Consider the following 20,550-nt stretch of genomic DNA (forward strand, 5'->3'; position numbering starts at 1 on the left):
TGTACTTAGCCATGTATATGAATTCACACGAAATATTAAGAGGACAAATATAGTAAGCAAATAGTTCATTTTTATTTTGTTAATATTTAGATATATGCTGGATAAACCTCAAGTTGTTGGGGATATTATCTCCCATAGATTCATTATTTTCAATAGAGACAATTGCTTCTGTAGGAAGAAAAGCATATCCTGCTACAGCTGTATCAACAGAATATTCGTTTCTTTTGGAATGCAGTTGACATTGCATGTCAAGTTTGACATACTTGGTCAATGATGCAAAATATGACCTCCATTGCCCATGAGCATAAGTTTGGAAGACTTCCCTGAATGAGTTTTATTCACTTATTTTATTTTGTCTTATTTTATTTTATTTATTTTATTTTATTTTATTTTATTTTATTTTTTGGAGGAAGTGGACTGGAGGGTATAATTATGGGTCCTTATTTTATGGTTCTATAACTTATTTAATTTAATTTATAATTCTATAAAGTATTTGATTAAACACAAAAGTATTCAATCTTCTACAACATATTTTTGTTATATAGAATTATATAAACACTACAGATTTGTAATTCAAACTAAGTACTAATCATTACCCATGGCTAATGTAAGGGAATATATCTAGGAATTATTTGCCACTGAACTAAGACTATTCCTCTACCATCCACCTATTCAAATAAACACTGTTTTGGCATTTAGCATTTGTAAATTCTCTTAGTGAACAATAAACAACAACAATAACAACAACAATAATAATATTTCCATGTTTTAAATGTATTATTATATAGTTCCACCTGAATCTCCCAAACTCCAGGTCTAGAAACACTTACCAGCAATAAAATAACTTTCAGTTGGTTAATCTAATATTCTTGATCTATACTAGTATCAGAAACATATTTTAACTGAGTAAATTTCAAGATCAAATTGGCTTTATTCAACAATTCATGAATTGGGTAGCATCCCATCTAGCAAATTGAGAGGAGATCCAAAGAGCTGTCCAAAGTGGAAGACTTTAATAAGCAGAAGGGGCCAAGACGAGGTAAGCCTCATCTTTTGGGGGGACAGAAGGGGTCTGTCAGGCAGGTTACCTCACTACTTTTGACCAGGAAATTTCAGATTGACTGCTTTAAGATAATATTCCTGGGAGAGGTTGAAACTCCAATTACATTAGATACCAAGTCTTGATTTGCTGAGATGGGGTTTAGCACAGCTGACTCCATTTGGGTCCTGGGTCTTTTTCATCTTAATTGTCATTTTCAGTTTTTACATTAAGAACCTACTAAGTGTTGAAGGCTTCTTCATTATAGTTATATTATAAAGTTATATATAATTAGCCTATAGTACATGGAAAACAGACAAGCTACTGACTTCCAGAAGAATTAAAATGTATATGCATATATAACTGGAGGCTGATATGCACCTGTCTACATAAATAACCATAGCTGGATTTACAGTCACTGTGAAGAGGTACTAAGACTGGGGCATTCAGAAAGTCACATTCTCTATGCAAGCATTAACAAACTGAAGAGCAAATTTAACTTTATCCATAGTTCCTGGAAAGAACAAGGACATCACTAAATCATTACTGTAGGAATTACAATATTTTCCTAGTAGATCTAAATCACAGGACAGTGGATGAAACACATTTTACATGGTCTTTCACTTCTTTGACTATTGAAATTGTCCAAGTTTGCTTATGCTTACCCTGAGAATCAAGAGTCCATTGTGAGATAGTATATATATCTTTTCCTTGTTGAAATGATGTAGTTTTACGTGATAAGTATACTTTAAAAAAAAAAAGGTGAGTAATGCTCCTTCAAGGGACACAGAACTTCCCACTAAATCCTCCAACCATAGAAGGACTCTAAACAGGTGATTTCTTCCTAGATTTCCTCTTCCTCTCTACAGGGAACATCACTGAGATGCATCAAGTTCTACTTGCCATCCATTTCTTCTTCTTTTGTTTTTTTGTTTGTTTGTTTGTTTGTTTGTTTTGTTTTGTGTCACAAATAGATCGTCAAAAATAGGTTACTCATTAGAAGAAACACCTCCAAGTTGTTGCCACCTTACACAGATATCTAAAGACATTATTTGTGAGTTTCTTTTTTTTAAAAAAAAGGTTAAAAAATAAATGTCCAGAATCTAAAATAATCTTCACAACCCTCAATTCTTTCCAGTTACTCTGAAGTGCTATTGAAACTATAAGTTCTGATTATTCATCACCTTAAATTATTGTTCTGAAAGATCAGTGCAAAGAATATTAGAAGTGTTTTCAATACATTGCACTAAAAAAAAGTGTCAGTATTTCTCTTTTCTCTGACTTCATGCGTTCAAGAGAATCACATGGATGGGACATTGGAAACAGTTGTTTGGATGCATATGGCAAATTTCCCATCTCCGAGTTTATGATGGATGTCAGTAAAGTTTGTGGCTGGATAACAGTGGTCCTACATCAAGGAGATTTATGGGGAGGATGCATTTAGTATTATTCATGAACCACTTAACAAGCTTCAGCCAAGGATACAATATAGCCTTTGTTTATAGTCCCAGAAGGTCTTTAGAGGGCCTTTGAAAATTGAAGAGATTTTTTGATAAATGTTAAAGGATCTTGAGGTGGGCCTGAAAGCTGTAAGTGTATTTTCCTGTTAACTTGAAGAGTCCTACATTTCATCCTAACTTCCCTGTTTCCTCAATAAAAAATTATCAGATATTCTGCTGGTATTTTATTTTGCTATTGTTCTGCTACATTAAATAACCAAGAGGGACACATTTTGTAGAAAAATGTTCTTTTCACTCTCTATTACAGGAAGTTGGAGCATCTTAACAGGCTATCCAGACTATTTGAACAGAAATGATGCAACATATGTTTGAAACTATCTTTTATATTATATTCTTTATGTTTATGACCCACATTCTTCTCAATGAATCATTATTTATGGCAACTTATGTGTATAATAGTTTCAACTTAACCAAGAACTTCAGTTCCACAGCTAACTGAAAGACCTGGGAATCAGACGATTGCATTGGTGTGGCTGGGCTGAATTAAATTAGGAAAACAATTCCACCAGTCTCATTAGCGTGAGAAAAAGTAGGGAGATACCTGATAGAACTGTTAACTACGGGCAAGAATTGATATCTTTAGACAAGAATCCTTAAAAATATTTTGGAATATCGCTGGTTTTCTGAGCAATTTGCAACCATAAAAAGGATCTTCAGAATGTGACCATATTAATAAGCAAAAAATAAAAGCATTTTTATTTTAATGAAAGCAGAGACCATGACAGTGATTTCACCTTATGTAATTCTTAAAAATGCTTCAGAAGCATGTTTATTCAATCCACTTGATGGCCACTTTGCATAAGGTCTGGAATTGGAGTGTGCCTGACATTGCCGTTTGAGGTTTAAGAAATAGCTATTACTGTTGGAGAGGGAAGCCTCATCTGAACGGTGTGGTCTATATTTTATATCTGATGCTTTTTATGCAGAGAACTTTATGGCACGTAAAATGCTTCACCCTCAAGCCCATCCTTCCCTCCAATTTCAATTATGGAGCTCCACTGAAATCACAAGAGGTAGGGTCTCAGACTTCCCATCTACTACAGTGTCTAATATGACCCCAGCGTGGAAGCAACTCACAGAATCACCTGGCTCAAGTCCATGAAATCTTAGATGCAGACACGGACAAGTTACTCGCAAAACATCACACCATTTGTGAGGTGAAAGAAAACTTCTTTTTAAGAGTTTTTTAATCTATCTCTTATCAAATCCCAAAGATGTTCGATGATGGTTTAAGTGCCCTCTGAGAGAGTCAGCAAAACTACTAAATCAATGTACCTGGAGAGAATATATTTTTTTGAGAAGACGTATCATATCATCTCATAACTGCTTGGAATTTAAACCAAGTTTAGAGCATAACAATATTAAAATCTAGAAATTTAAATATACTGCGGCTATTGGAAAAAAAATGTGAAGCCATCATGAACAATCTACTGGCTAGATACTGAAAAATACACCACCTTTAATAATTCAACCCACAAAGAAACACGCTCAAATAATTTGAAGGTTAACACAGAAAAGCTGGGACAGAGAGAGGAGGGGGAAAAAGAAGGCTCACTCAAAAATTCTATTAATCCTCACTAATGTTCTGTTTGCCTCCCCTAGGCACTAATTCTTTGGGAGAATGTCAAAATGCTAGATGATATTACCTTGAGTTTCCTGAGCAGAGAACTCCTTTTAATAGTATGATACAGCAATGTTTATGTTATAAAGGCTAGCAAGTAAATAGGGGCTAATGTTTGCAAAGTGGGAAGTCAATCTGGAGTTCACGAAAGATGTTCTGTTTACACCTCAAATAAGCCTAGTCGCTGGTCACCTAATTATCATGGTCTTCCTTAATTGTTGACATCAATTACCATGAATACACGAAGCTGGGAATTTTGCTGGGGCCAGCATTTTAAAATTGAAGGCCATCTCTAGGAACACATTTGTTTATTATCTCCTGTGGCCAGTGGCAGCCAACCCGAGCTTATGCAGTGAAAATGGTGCATTTTCAGTAACTTGAGTTACTGGCATTTTTAACAACCTACTAATTCAAATCTTCGAACTAGTAACCTATATTGTGCAAGGCAAGCATGCTTAAAGGCAAAGGTGCTGACAGTTTGTAGATAAAGGGAGCAAATGTCGTTTAAAAATCTTTACAGGTGCTTATCTAATTCTGTCAAGGCAGTGATTATGACACGCAAATATGATAAGGTTCACTGATAAAGGTGAGGTGAGTGACTGCCAACAGAAGCCCCCACATAAAGATCTGGGCCTGGTATTATGTCTATTTCCAAAGTTAAACTTATCCATATAATCACTTCTCTGGCAGAATTAGAGATCATCTCTGGAGGTGAAAAGCACTTGGCCCTCTCTCTCTCTCTGCAAAGTCTTATCCCCTTGTTCCTAAGAAACAAGTGATTTAGTTTCCAAATTTAAAGTTTATGTTTGAAGTAAAATTCTTTGTCCTGACACAAATATCACAGAGCATCAGTTCCAAGATCTTGAAAATATTGCAGGTTTTCATATTGAAATTCATATAGAAACACTCTTGGGACATATATTCCTGATGTGAATTCCCACCTATCATCCCTCCTTTCTTTCTGGAAGGACCTATCGACTTCGAAAGTTGTGCTCCACCTTCAGGTTCAGGCTGCAGACAGGTTGGAAGTGAATTCCGGGTAGAAGCCGCGGAGAAATGGAAGCAAAGGTGGGAGAGCAGAGCAAAAATTCTGTGCAACTGAGAGCATCAAATGTCATCAGGCGCTAAAACCTTAACCTTTGCCATCCTTGCCCCTTTATTTTTTCCTTCATTCGGTGTTCATTTGAGAGCTATGACCACTGCACACTAAAAACAAGGCAACTCAGGGATTCTTTGAAAAGAAAAACTTGGCCCCTGCCTTCAAGGAGCATATGTGGGAGGCACCTGCATGCAAATGGCTCTAGTTATAATTCACTGCTTACCATGTTCCCTACTTGACATAAATTCACAATTTAGTCCGCTTATCAAGACTTCAGGTAGGTACTATTCAGATCTCCATTTGACATGTGAAGAAACAGAGCACAGAGAGGTTAAGGAATTTGTGCTCACAGAGCTGGTAAATGAGAGAGTCATATTTCAGCACTAGGTCAGGTTCCTTCCCCTCCTACCACCCTGCCACTTCCTTAACCTGGTGGAAAGACAAGACAGTGAGAGGTACAGGTGTGGGTGCGGGCGGGGGAGGGGTGGCAGAGAAGGCCACCTTGGCTGGATGTGATCGAAGAATCATTTCAGAGCAAGAGAAGGACATGAGTTGAAACTTTAAATCTGGCTGACTGTTCCTGGAAATAAGCAAAGAGACCTCGTACCCGTTTTGAAAAAAAAAAAAATGTTTTCCTTTGTTTCCCTCTCCTTGTACATACGTGCTGTGTTAACCCTTGCCTTTGCATCGGTTTTTCAGCAACCTGAAAATTTGCAGTGTAGCTCTCAGCATCAAAGGCTATCCTGTAATCATAATTTAGTTTATCTGGAAAGTGTGACTGGACCCTGGAAGCTCAGACATTACTTCTCCACAGCCGTGGCTATTTTGGAGGTTAAACACTTCGATAAAACAGGAAAAAAAGCTGCCCTGTTCCTAGTTATCTAAGTGGAAATGTAATGAAATTTAATGAAAAGAGGTGTTTCTACTCTCTTTTTCTTGCTTCTACACAGTTTGGTCAAAATCGTCTCAATAGTCCCATAGTTGTGATTTACACTTCAGCGGTTAGGAGATCTGAACTCCTTTTGCTCTGAAAAGCGAGTAAGCACAGAAAATGGGAAGAAAGGAAGCATTTGGTCCAAAGTAGATTCCTATCAAATCCCATGCAGACAGAGTACAGGGATGCTATTTGATAGAATGCGCTATTTCATTGGAGGCATCTTACACTCATGGTCCTAGACAAATATGGCCTCTCCTCGTTGTCTTCCTTCTTTCACAACAAATTTCTATGTTAACTAGAAGCCGACTGTTTCGAGGGATGCTATATTGAATTGTAGGATAGTAAGAAAGTCGTGGAGCTGATATACTGTGAGGGGAGCAGCTTAACAGCAGCTTTAACTGATAATTCCTAGTTTTCTGCAGGCTCATTAGTGTGAACAGTGCGGAATTGGTGAAACACTGTCCTCATCAGTACAGTTGTGGGTTAGGCATTAGACGTTAGGGTTTCCAGAAATTGGACCCCTGATAGCTCTTAGAACTAGAGCCTACGTCTTATTTCACTGTCCTGAACCAATGGCAAAAATAATAGCCACAGCATGTTTAATTTTACTGTCTTGTAAGTATTTGGGGGGGGTGGAATCTTTTAAAATCACCTTTGGATTTTCATTAATATGTCTCATAATCTTTTGAGAAATTTCTAGCAAAGCAGCCAGTGCAAATGTGATAATTACAAGGTTTGGATTTTTTTTTTTTGACAGGGCAATAAACACCTTTATTACATGACCGAAGATAGGAGGAAGATTTATTTGCCTTTCTGGGCTCTGATTTTCTTCCAATAGAACTCTAGCTCCTTGCCCTCTAGCACACAGCCATCTGCTCGGCCACACTGGCCTGGTCTTGAAACGATTCGCGCAAGAAGCTTGTCCTGGGGAATTGCTTCTCCAGAAGACTGCTGATTTTGGCATTCTTTTTTCTTTCATCATACTTCTGAATTTTCTACGATCATATTTTGTTTAAAACCTCTTCCGCCTCGGGCGTCAGCTTGGCCCCCTTCTTGCAGCCCAGGGGCAGTGCATAGTGGGACTCGTACCACTGTCGGTAGGGTGTGCTGTCAGTGAGCACAATACAGTTCTTCACCAGGGTCTTGGTGCGGACCAGTTCGTTGTTGGATGCATTGTAGACAACATCAATAATCCTTGTTTTTCGCATATAACACTCAGAGCCCCAGGAGAAGTTCCCCACGTCTAGCCTCAAGGCACGGTACTTCTTACTGCCTCCCCGGACTCGGACTCTGTGTATGCTGTAGGGGGGAGGGGGGAGCGCAATCTTAGTGTTGGCAGCGGGGCATCCCAGGTCATACTTCCACTCCTTGCGGTAGGGCTTTCTCTTGCCCCCGGTCTTGCGGGCTTGTGCCAATTGTCCCGAGAGATGCCTATCACTCTCGGCGCTGGCTGCGAAAGAGAAAACGCAAAGCCTCAGGGTCCGGTCTGTAAAACCTACAAGGTTTGGATTTTAATGAAGTATGTTTTTATTCAGGTGCCTACTATGGCTATATCAGAAGGATAGCGTTAACAATTTATGTTCCACTTTTTCAGATTTTGATAAAAACTGTCATATACATCTAAGTGTTATTTGCTAGAACATGATTTATAATTTTCCAATATTTGTGGCCTAAGTGGAATTTCAGAATTCAACCCAGTAGTCACCTAATATGACCTTAAAATAATGAACATAACATAAAAATCAACCAAATATTCTGCGATACACAAAGTGTGAAAGTTTAAGTATTCTGGTGACAGCCTTTAAGAAGAATAGAAAGTGGCACACCATTAATCAAGTTACTTGATATGTTGTAAAAAGGTAGATTGGTGGAAAACACAGATATTTCCACTGTATTCTCAAGACAGTAATAACTGCAGGTATTCTTCTGAAGCCTTTGTGCTGAGGACCCTTTTGTCCAAAGCATTTTAAGAAGGTCTCCTGTGAGCCCTTTTCATTAATCACCGGCATAGTCTACACAGGAGTTTCCCAAAAGGGGTGGAGGAGACTCTTGTGTTGAGAGACCTTCAGAAACAGATGACAAGAGCACCCCAGCCCCGAGACGGGGTCATGTAGAGTGGAAATATGAGCTCCTAACCCTTGACCCCTTTGCCTCTTTATTTTGATTCCTTGAACAATGCACAGTTGGCAGGCACAAGCAGTGGCCAGTCCTTCTTTCTTTTGTTAGGCTTGGGAAAAATTCAGGGCAGCTCACTGTGACTCCCACCTAAGGGCTTGCCTGGTTTTTAATTAGAAAGATTTACAACTTGCACCATATTTTTTCAAATCATGGTTTTTAAAATGACCCAAGCAATAACACATTTTTCAAATTTCCACAGTCAAATGAACTTGTTGCAAAGTACCATTATTTTATGAATGAGATTTTTTGGGTGGATCTGCTTGCATATTTAAACCATAGCTGTTTTGTCTCTTAGAGTAAATGTCTTCTTGAAGAGATTTCACAAATGGTAGTAGTCCCAGATCATAGAAGGATGTTAAGAAAAAGTACTACAACTCTAGAGGAACAGGATTAACATTATCTATATATGTTCTTACAATCTTGTAGAAGCAACAACAAAAATTAAAGCAATTTCTCATACAACTGCCCATTCAAATATGACCCCATAGCAAAAACGATAAGTACGGCTTTTTCTAAAAACCCATCTTATCTAATTTAATGCTAAAATAATCTGGTCCCTTTACATTTGATAGATTCTGAGATTCAAAAAGCTTGTGTATTTGTGGCCCCAATCAAGTAAGTTGCCATGGTCTTTTGTCCGAGGAAAATAAAAAATGTAACATACAAGGAAGCTGAGGAGTAAATGTCACATGGCTTTGGTTCCAACAAGTCAAAGAAGAATAAGCAGAGAGTTAATAGTCAACTAACATTCTGGTACATAGTACCAGGAAAAAAAAAAAAAGATCTTGCTTTTCTATTCTTCTTCGAGAAATACTTGTCCCTGCATTCACTTTCTCTTTTTTTTATTTTCCTCTATCACTTCCTCCTGTTCCCATGCAAACAAAACTATTGAACTCAAGTTTACCATTTTCAGTTAGAGTTGTTTCACTGGTGAGTATTTACATGCCAGGAGCTAACCAAACTTTTTAAAAAGTTACTCTGTGTCTTGGGCTTCTTATAGAGCGGGTGCTAGCAAATCTGGTGTCTCCTGCAGCTGCGGTAGTTCCATTTGCTCAGTTTCAGCCCAGGTTCAAACATAAGCACCAACATTGACTATTTTAATTATGAGGTTGAAATTTTGATAGTCCCCTTGGCATTTAATGAGATTTTAAAGTAGACTTCACAATTAGTGTTGTTTGTTTCTTAAGCTACTCCATAGATGCTAAATCATTACCTCCTCGATTAGGTCTATAGCCAAAAAATAAATTAAATGTGATACACTTCTTCTCTTCGGAATGCAGGATTCCTGCCCTGGCACCCTGGAAGAATGCATTATGCAATTACTCATTCATTGAAAATAAACTATATGTCTATCAAAATATTTTAAAATGAGCTATGCTGTTCTTCACCTCAATTAGATACTAAAGAAAAAAAAGTGCAAAGAAGCAGGTTTGTGGAAGAAGATTATGGAGGTTAAGGTGAAACATCCAAATGCCACACTTCTGAAGGCAGTTAGGTAGGCCTGAAAGCGGAGCCAATATCAGGAGAATGGACATGCTTACAAGGGAGATATTTTAGAGAAAAAAAAAGATGCTAGGACATATGATTGTAATTCATATCCCTATGTTTTTTTGAGATATCACAATACTAAAGATAAATTATTGCATTTTCCAGATTTGAAAACATACTGTAACTTTAAAACATGTTCTCTATATGAATATGCTACCTCCCTTATTATAATCTAAGGGATTTCATAAACTGACTTTTCTTAAGGAAACCTAAAAGATATCATAATACTGTTTCAATTTTTTAAAAAGATCCATTTTCCAGTTAATTAAGTTGAATTCAACATTGCCTCCTATCCTCTCTGTGTCTTTCATCCCTGTTCCTACTTTTCATTAGAGCCCTCCCTTCTTGATCATTAACACCTTTCCACTTGTCTTCAACTCTCCCCCCTTCCTCTTCCTGGCCAAACTTGGGTCCCCATCCCCATTTAAAAATGCTCACACCTCTCCAATTTAAAATCAAACAAACAAACAAAAAACACAATTCCTTCACTCATTCCACCTTTTACCATAGTTCTTTTAACCGCTAAAATTCTAGAACTTGGTGTCTGTATACCCACACACCACTTCATTTGCACCCATGACAAGCAGACTTCTATCTCTACAAAACCACGGAAATTGGCTTCACTAGCAGCTCCCTGCTGCTAAATCTAATCTAAATCCCCAACCTCACTCACCTCTGTAGCTTTTGACACTGTGGCAACTTTGTTTTTTCTGGACTCCTCTGGCAGCACACCCTCCTGAGCTTCCTGATCCTCCTTTCAAAAACTGTGTATCTTGAAATCATTCTGAACAAACAAAAGTTGCAAGATTTGTACAAATAATTCTCTTTACCCAGATTCACCTATTTGTAATATTTTGCTACTTTTGTGCTCTCTCTCTTTCTTCTCAGTAGATGATAGATGATTATATGCTAAGTTTTTTTCCTATAAGTTACATACTTCATTTTTCTTTACCCAATGTCACTTTTATGTGTATTTCCTAAGAACAAAAATATTCTCTGACATACCCACAGTACAATGATCAAATTCAGGAAACTAAATATTGATATAAAACTATTACCTAATACAGTCCCTTTTCCTAATGTATTCTATGGCTTCTTTTTTGGTACAGACTCTTGTGAAGAATTGCATGATGCGTTTATATGCTTCCATTAGTCTATTTAATATGGACAAGTTCCTCAATCTTTCTTTGACTTTTAGGCCATTGACATTTTTTAAGAATCTAAGCTAATGCTTTATAGAATGCATTTTACTTTGTGAGAGTTCTCTGGTGTTTCCTCCATATTCATTTCAACTTTTAAACATTTTGGGCTAGAATACTGCATAAAGAATGTTATATGTTTTTCAGAGTATCAAATCTGGTGGACCATAATATCCATTTGCCCCCTTATGAGTCTTATTAATTGGGATCACTTGCTTAAAGTTTTGTCCAGTATCTCCACTGTATGTTTATCATTTCTCCCTTTGTAATTACAGTTGAATGCCATTATTCAAACTAGTTCTATGTTCTACAGACTTTCTATGAACCCTGAATTAGGAAGTACTGAGCATTACTTCCAAAAAAAATACAGAGTTAAGTTCCTGAGAGCCACAGTCACATTTTCATCAACCAATCAATACATAACCTTGTTTTGTGTGGGTTTTCGTTTGTTTAAAGACACTTTATTTAATATATGTTGTCAACTCATTAACGTTAATTAAACCCATGGACAACAACATTGTAATTCATGCCTGAAGAAGCTTGTCTAACATAATATTTTCTCCAAAAGGCACGTCAGAATGTTCTCACCCTTAAGAACATGGGAAAGGACTTCATCACCACACTTTGGAGACAAGTTAAAAAGCAAAATAACCAATAAAAAGCACAAAAATGCAAAAACCTGACAATATACCTTGAAAAACACTCTGGTTTACAGAATGACAGCTGAAATAAGAAGGCAGAGAGTTGCCTTGTTCAACCTCAGCTGAGCATGTGCACATTGAATGACTCAGATTTTTCACCCTTCTGTGTATATCCATGAATAATGATATTCATGAGTATTGAGTGAGTATTGAACTTGGGGTTACCAACGAATTTTAAGGAGCAGCTGAATTCACAAATGTGGAATTCGTGAATAATGAAGATGAACTATAATAGTAATTTGTGGGAAAATACTTAATATTATTAAATAGTCTGAACCTCATTTAACCTCCACCTTCACCCCTAATTCTTTCTTGAATCCATTTTTACAATTATGATGGCACAATGGTGATTCCATCATTCTTTCTATATTTATTAGTCAGCACGTCACTGTAAGGGAAAAATTTCCCTTCTCTTCTTTTCTTTATCTATCATCTATCATCTATCTTTGATTATTTTCTGTAGAGACTCATGGAATCAAAATTTATTTAATAGTTCTAGTATATTACTATTGTTTGGACCTGTGGGAGTCCCTTAATGTTGGCTCCTGGATCCTTGTGACATTTCTACATCATCTTTTTAGGACTTATTTCTGGTACCACCAATATTTCAGACTTATCTTGAATCTTCCCTCCCTTGTCAGAAGTAGCTGTCTTCTGAAGGTATCATGGTTTAGTTCCATGGAGAATGTTCCATGGAACATGCTTCTCCCTCTCTTCCTCCCCTTGATGCCCTTTCTCAGTCTCTTTCTAGAGTATTCTTCTTCTGCCACCCCTTACATGCAGGGGTCTTTATGTTTCTGTTCTTGGACTCTTCTCTTTGCACCTAAATAATTTCATCACTTCCTTGGCTGCATTTCTCTCTTGAGTGTCAAGCTTCCCACCCAACTTCAAAGTAACTTCTGTTGCACTGGTTACATTTGTAATTAGGATAGTTAGTTCCTAAAATCATAGATAGATAATCAATGAACACTTTTATGACAACAGGATAGGGATTAAGTCATCCCAAATTGTGTTTTACTCTGTGCATATTCTACTTTGACAGATTTTCTCTAGCTTTCAGTATATCTAACTAATTATGTAATAATTCATCATGTCAGAATGGGTTCCTATTGTGGTCTTTTTCTTAGTTTTAGAATTATTTTTACTAGAAAATTTCAACAAATCAACAAATAAAATTGTAAGATAAAATACAGGACAGCAAATTAAATTCTAATTTCAGGTAAACAAGGAGTAGTTTTTAAGAAACTATGTCCCAAAAAAGTTTTAAAATTCCATGATTTATCTGAAATTCAAATTTAACTGGGTGTCCTATATTTTTATTGCTAAATATGATAGCCCAGTCAATACATTATAAATATTTAATAGGATATAACGTATTTAATAAGATATAACATATAAAGTGATGTAAGGCACTCATATTATCTTGAAGTAAAAGTAAAATTGTGTTGAAAAGTTATCAACTGCTATTACAGAAAAGAAAAAAAAGATCCCATTTTCCTGACTGGTATAATTTGGACATTTCATGAGGATCCTCTGAATTATAATTTAATTTAAATTTAAAATGTTTTTAAATATATATATATATATATATATATATATATACACAAATACATTTAAGCACTGTTCATCACTGTGATGATGTAGCAACACGGTGTAGCAATGTTCCTAATTCTCAATGGTGAATGGAGTAGGTTATGCCACATGATATAAAGCAGAACATGATTTGTGGAGGATACAGAGTAATGAGTGCAGGGTGACCTCAAGTTAGCACCAATGCTCCAAGTTGGCACTCTTATGAGGAACACTTTTGCTTCCCAAGTATACAAAAAGATCTGGACAGAGCAAAAAACTCTGTTAGGTAAATAGCAAAACCACACTGAAAGACAAAACAGTGGAGAGTACAGGGGTGCCTGGGTGGCTCAGTCATTAAGCGTCTGCCTTCGGCTAAGGTCATGATTCCAGGGTCCTGGGATCATGCCCCGTGTTGGGCTCCCTGTTCGGCGGGAAGTCTGCTCCCCCCTCTCCTACTCCCCCTGCTTGTGTTCCTCTCTCACTGTGCCTCTCTCTCTGTCAAATAAATAAATATAATCTTTAAAAAAAAAAAGTGGAAACTACAAACAACGGATGTAATTTAATTCCTTCAATACATAACCCTAAATTCTAGCATGTGAATTTTTGCAGTAAACATAAAAGTGGCTATACTCACTGGTGTGGATTAATAGTGTGATACCACAATCAGTTCATTGTATTGCTATTGTGGACACAAAGGCATGGTGTTGGCCCCAAGAAGCCTAGGTCCATGGAACGGAAGCTATGTGCTGTGTTGGTAAACGAGGTAGAGATTTTGTAAATATTTCCACTCAACAAACCCTGAAGTTGTATATGAATTTTGGTATTTAAAAAGATGTGCTTAGATTTCCTCTTTCAAGATATTCCTTGGCACAAGACTAGCCTACAGCAAGTGGAGAGGAAAGTGGTAAGTAGACTTTGTTCCTTGATATTTTTATTAAATGATAAATGAAGAGTTGAGCTTTTTTATGTAGAGGAGACATGCTTGACAATTCTGAAGAAGATTAATGGAAATCTGCATTCCATAAATCATTAAAATGTTTTCCAGTTTAAGAGATTGTGGCACATGGCAACAATATAGGTCTAGCAATGGGGAATCTTACTCATTTAGTGCTTTCTCTAGGATTTCACTATTTAGCTCACACATTCCTTAATGAGGTTCTTGATGGGGAATTACTACTCCATGGGCTTAAGTTTCAGTTAAGCAAGATGAATAAGCTCTAGAAAGCTGCTAGATAATATTGTGCCCACAGTAAACGGTAATGTTTTGTGCACTTAAAAATTTGTTAAGAGGACATTTAACATAGTTTTAGCCACAACAATCAGACAACAAAAAGAAATAAAAGACATCCAACTTGGCAAGGAAGAAGTAATACTTTCACTATTTGCAGATGACATGATACTCTATGTAGAAAACCCAAGACTCCACCCAAAAACTGCTAGAACTGATAAACAAATTCAGTAGAGTCACAGGATACAAAATCAATGTACAGAAATCTGTTGCATTTATATACACCATTAATGAAGCAGCAGAAAGAGAAATTAAGGAACCAGTCCCATTTACAATGGCACCAAAAACAATAAGACACCTAGGACTAAACCTACCCAAAAAGTGAAAGACCTGTACTCTGAAAACTATAAAATACTGATGAAAGAAATTGAAGATGACACAAAGAAATGGAAAGACATTCCATGCTCATGGATCAGAAAAACAAATACGGTTAAAATGTCTATAAACCCAAAGCAATCTACACATTTAATGCAATTCCCATTAAAATACTACCAGCATTTTTCACAGAACTAGAACAAACAATCCTAAAATTTGTATGGAACCATAAAAGATGCTGAATAGTCAAAGCAACTTTAAAAAAGAAAAGCAAAGCTGGAGGCATCACAATTCTGGACTTCATGTTATATTACAAACTGCAGTGATCAAAACAGTATGGTACTAGCACAAAAATGAGATACATCAATCAATGGAACAGAATAAAGAAACCAGAAACTGACCCTCAATTCTATGGTCAACTGATCTTCAACAAAGCAGGAAAGAATATCCATGGAAAAAAGACAGTCTCTTCAACAAATGGTGTTGGGAAAATTGGACAGCCACATGTAGAAGAATGAAACTGGATCATTTTCTTACACCATACACAAAGATAAACTAAAAAATGGGTGAAAGACCTAAATGTGAGACAGGAATCCATCAAAATCCTAGAGGACAACACAGGCAGCAACCTCTGTGACCTCGGCCACCACAACTTCTTGCTAGACACATCTCCAAAGGCAAGGGAAACAAAGGCAAAAATGAACTATTGGGACTTCATCAAGATAAAAAGCTTTTGCACAACAAAGGAAACAGTTGACAAAACCAAAAGACAACTGACAGAATGGGAGAAGGTATTTGCAAATGTCTTGTCAGATAGAGGGCTAGTATCCAAAATCTATAAAGAACTTATCAAACTTATCACCCAAAAAACAAAGAATCCAATCAAGAAATGGGCAGAAGACAGGAACAAACATTTCTCCAAAGAAGACATACAAATGGCCAAAAGACACATGAAAAAGTGCTCACCATCACTCAACATCAGGGAAATACAAATCAAAACCATAATGAGATACCACCGCACACCAGTCAGAACTAAATTAACAAGTCAGAAAAAAACAAATGTTGGCAAGGATGCAGAGAAAGGGAAACCCTCTTATACTGTTGGTGGGAATGCAAGCTGGTAGAATCACTCCAGAAAACAGTATGGAGGTTCCTCAAAAAGTTAAAAATAGAGCTACGCTACAACCTATCAATTGCACTACTAGGTATTTACCCAAATGATACAAATGCTGTGATCTGAAGGGGCCCCTGCACACCAGTATTTATAGCAGCAATGTCCACAATAGCCAAACTATGAAAAGAGCCCAGATGTCCATCAGCAGATGAATGGATAAAGAAGATGTTGTATATATACATATACATTGTGTACACACACACACACACACACACACACACACATATATATATATATAATGGAATATTACTCAGCCATCAAAAAGGATGAGATCTTACCATCTACATTGACGTGGTTGGAACTGGAGGGTATAATGATGAGCAAAATAAGTCAGTCAGAGAAATACAGTTATCAAATGGTTTCACTCATATGTGGAATTTAAGAAAAAAACAGGATCATAGGGGAAGGGAGGGAAAAATAAAACAAGATGAAATCAGAAAGGGAAACAAACCGTGAGAGATCCTTAACTATAGGAAACAAACTGAGGGTTGTTAGAGGAGAGGTGGGGGTTATGGGGTAACTGAGTGATGGGCATTAAAGAGGACACGTGATGTAATGAGCACTGGGTGTTTTATGCAATTGATGGATTTACTGAACTCTACATCTGAAACTAATGATGCACCATATATTAACTAACTGAATTTAAATAAAATAAGTTACAAAAAAGAAAGAAAGAAAGAAAAGAAAGAAACAAGAGATGTTGGCAAGGATGTGGAGAAAGAAAAACCCTCTTGCAATGTTGGTGGGAATGCAAACTGGTGCAGCTACTCTGGAAAACAGTATGGAGTTTCCTCAAAAAACTAAAAATAGAACTACCTTATGATCCAGTAATTGCACCACCAAGTATTGATCCAAACAATACAAAAATACTAATTCAAGGGGATACATGCAGCCCAATGTTTATAGCAACATTATCTACAATAGCCAAATTATGGAAACAGTCCAAGTGTCCATCAACTGATGAATGGATAAAGAAGAGGTGGTATGTATATACAATGGAATATTACTCAGCCATTAAAAAGAATGAAATCTTGCCATTTGCAACAACATGGATGGAGCTAGAGGGTATTATGCTAAGTGAAATAAGTCAGTCAGAGACCTACAAATACCATATACTTTCACTTATATATGGAATTTAATAAAACAAATGAGGAAAGGGACAAAAAAAGAGAGAGAGATAAACCAAGAAAACAGACTCTTAACTATAGAGAAGAAACTGATGATTACCAGAAGGGCACTTTTCCTGATGAGCCCTGGATCTTGTATGGCAGTGTTTGAATCACTGTACTGTACACCTGAAACTAATATTACACTGTATGTTAACTAACTGGAATTCAAATAAAAAACTTAAAAAAAATTGTTAGGAGGGTAGATCTCATGTTGTGTTCTTACCACAATAAAATAAAATATAAAAAAAGAAAAAAGAACTATAGATTATCATCACAGTTTTTTGCTGTTTGATAGCATTCAGAAAATAAATACCTAAAAGTACACTGAAATAAATGTTCTGGGAAAAAATCCTGAGATATTGGGATAGAAGTTATTTTTTTTATGAATTAAGTCAAACATAGATATGTCTAATTTCTAAGGTATTCACTCCGCATAAGAGATCCAAGACTATTTTCTCCTTTACCCAATCTCAGTAAGCACTGGGGGCATGCTGTAGAATTAGAATGGGCTGTCTGCTGCTATCACATACACCATTGTATCTTTTCCACAAGAGCCTGATGTGTCTCTTAGCTGATGTGACTTTCATCTGCACAGAAAAACCTTGTCAGAATCCAGTAAATAATAGAATTGGCACATGTCTTTTAAACATGTTCTAAAACATAGGATCAATATCTACATATAGCTGTAAGTAAATTAATTTCAATGTTTAATTAATAAAATATAGTTTCCATTTTCATTTTAATTCTCAATCTTGTGGAAATTCAAAATTTTGAACTCTCGGGGAGAAATAACTGAGACTGTGATTCAAGTGACATTCTCAAGAAAATAAAGTTCATTCTTTTGATTTTAAGAAGAGTTCTTAAAATATGCCTTAGCATTTCCAGCTCAATATAGTCAAGAAGAAAATATCTCCCAGCAGGTAAGGAAGTGACAGGTGTGGTGTACAAATCTGGAACCAGAGTTTGGCTGCTTTCTTTCCTCATCATGGGAGATAGATTCTTTTCTGTAGTGGAAATGTACTCGATCAGAGTCAGCCAGAACCTTAGAAATTCTCAGTAAGTGCAGGCACATGCTTTCAGTGATCTAGTGGTTTACTGTAAGAATTAAGGACAGAACAATTTAGTTTCTCAAAGTGCAAACATAAATTTTAGTAGAGGAACTTTCTTAAACTTAGTTTCAGAATGTGAACAGTGACAGGAAACATGCTTCTAGTCCCCCCCCCCCCTTTTTGGCATTCTCATTATTAGAGAGGTTTTAATTGTAACCATGTGGTTCATATTGAATCTGACAAGTCATGTAGCGATTAAAAATTGGAATGCTTTGACAGCAGGGTGAGCATGAGGATCAGTTGCTGTGTAACTCCCCATGATGGGGAGAGCCTGGCAAATGACTAGGCTCTGGTCAGGGGGGAGTCTTCAGCATCAGTGCACAAGGCGGAGAGGACTGACAAATCTCACCAGGACAGCACCTGGGGATGGCAGATGCACTGACCACTTCCACCACTTGCCGGTCTTTCCCTTGTGCTGTTTCTCTGTAAAAACAAATTAGAAATGGATTTTTCACAGCCCTGGGTTGTAGATTTTATGATTGGTTTTGTAAGTCAAGTGGGAGCCTTAAATACAGTCTCACGTTAAAAAATATCTATATCTATATATATGTACATATACATATGCTTTCTTGCAAAAAGATAATACATTGTTAAAGCTATTATATCTATGAACAAAATTTAAGGGTGAGTGGTTATAATTTCTGTTCATATTTTTTCAATGTCAAGCAATCACAAGATCATTGTTTTATCAGTTTTTTCCCTAATGTTAGTATAAATTAAAATCTTTGTTTTCACCTAATGTATGTCTTTGTTAATGGCATGATAATTTTTGCTGGTGCTGTTTTCAGAACCCATAGAAAACATCTCACTAAAAACTTCAGGTTTAAAATTAATGCTATTGAAATAAGTCAATCAGAGAAAGACAATTGTCATATGGCTTCACTCATATGTGGAATATAAGAAACAGGGCAGGGGACCATTGGAGAAAGGAGGGAAAACTGAATGGGAAGTCATCAGAGAGGTAGAAAAATGATGAGAGACTCTCAACTACAAGAAACAAACTGAGGGTTGCTGAAGGGGAATTGAGTGGGAGGATGGGGTAATTGGGTGATGGGCATTAAGGAGGGCACATGATGTGACGAGCACTGGGTGTTATATGCAACCAATGAATCATTGAACATTACATCAAAAACTAATGATATACTTTAACTTGGCTAACTGAATTTAAAGAAAAAATAGAGAAAAAAATAAAATGACAGTTTTAAGCAAAAAAATAAAAATTAAATTAAATTAAATTAAATTAATTCTATCTACAAAGAGAAGAAACAGTTCCACAAGTCCTATCCATGTATGTGTGAAGAATGTGTTTCCATTTAGCACTCAAAGTTTTTTTTTCAGTAGAAGTAGTATTTCCTTAGAGTGGTTGAACCCATGGAGTACAAAGCAAAGAAACCAAAGCAGAAAGTTCAGAGAAGGAAAAAATAAACTTATGAAGGAAAAAAAGTAAATGTTATTTTCAATATTAACAATGTAATTGTTAAATTTATGACCTACAGGTTTTAATATTTTAGGATTAGTATAAAATATCTTCAAGCTGCCTCTCATTGAAACAACATTATAAATAAATATCATTAGGCTAAATGAGCAAATTGAAAAATGATATTTTTGTCACTTGTTTTATCAATTTTCAGAATGGTAAGATAGTGAGTAAACAACTACCAATGGTAACTGGTTGTGCATGTCTGTGTATGTGTGTTTGGTACAATTATGAGCTCATAGATATTTTTTTAAAGTATATTTCATTCTTTTATATTGCTGAATAATATTCCATTGTGTGGGTATGCCACATTTTTTTTATCCATTCATGTGTAGATAGTTATTCAAATGCTTTTTTGGCTATTATGAATAATGCTGCTATGACTGTCCATATACTAGTTATGATGTGGACTTATATTTATCTAGGATACAAAACTAGTTATGGAATTCCTGTGTCATATAACTCTATGTTCAACATTTTGAAGAACTGCCAAGTGGTTTTCCAAAATGGCTGTCCATTTTACATTCCCACTAGCAATGAATTAGGTTTCCAATTTCTCTACATCCTTGCCAATACTGGCTATTGTCTGCCATTTTTATTTATT

At 36.3% G+C, this 20,550-nt stretch overlaps 1 pseudogene; it reads right to left on the reverse strand.

Annotated features, from left to right (window-relative positions):
* Positions 1-7,017: 7,017 nt before the first annotated feature.
* On the reverse strand, positions 7,018-8,225 carry LOC114209051 (small ribosomal subunit protein eS8 pseudogene; annotated as a pseudogene).
* Positions 8,226-20,550: the final 12,325 nt, after the last annotated feature.

This window comes from Eumetopias jubatus, unplaced genomic scaffold, assembly GCF_037043125.1.
Source record: "Eumetopias jubatus isolate StellerSeaLion01/CBP00866 unplaced genomic scaffold, mEumJub1_p1.0 scaffold_1, whole genome shotgun sequence".
Lineage (NCBI taxonomy): Eukaryota > Metazoa > Chordata > Mammalia > Carnivora > Otariidae > Eumetopias > Eumetopias jubatus.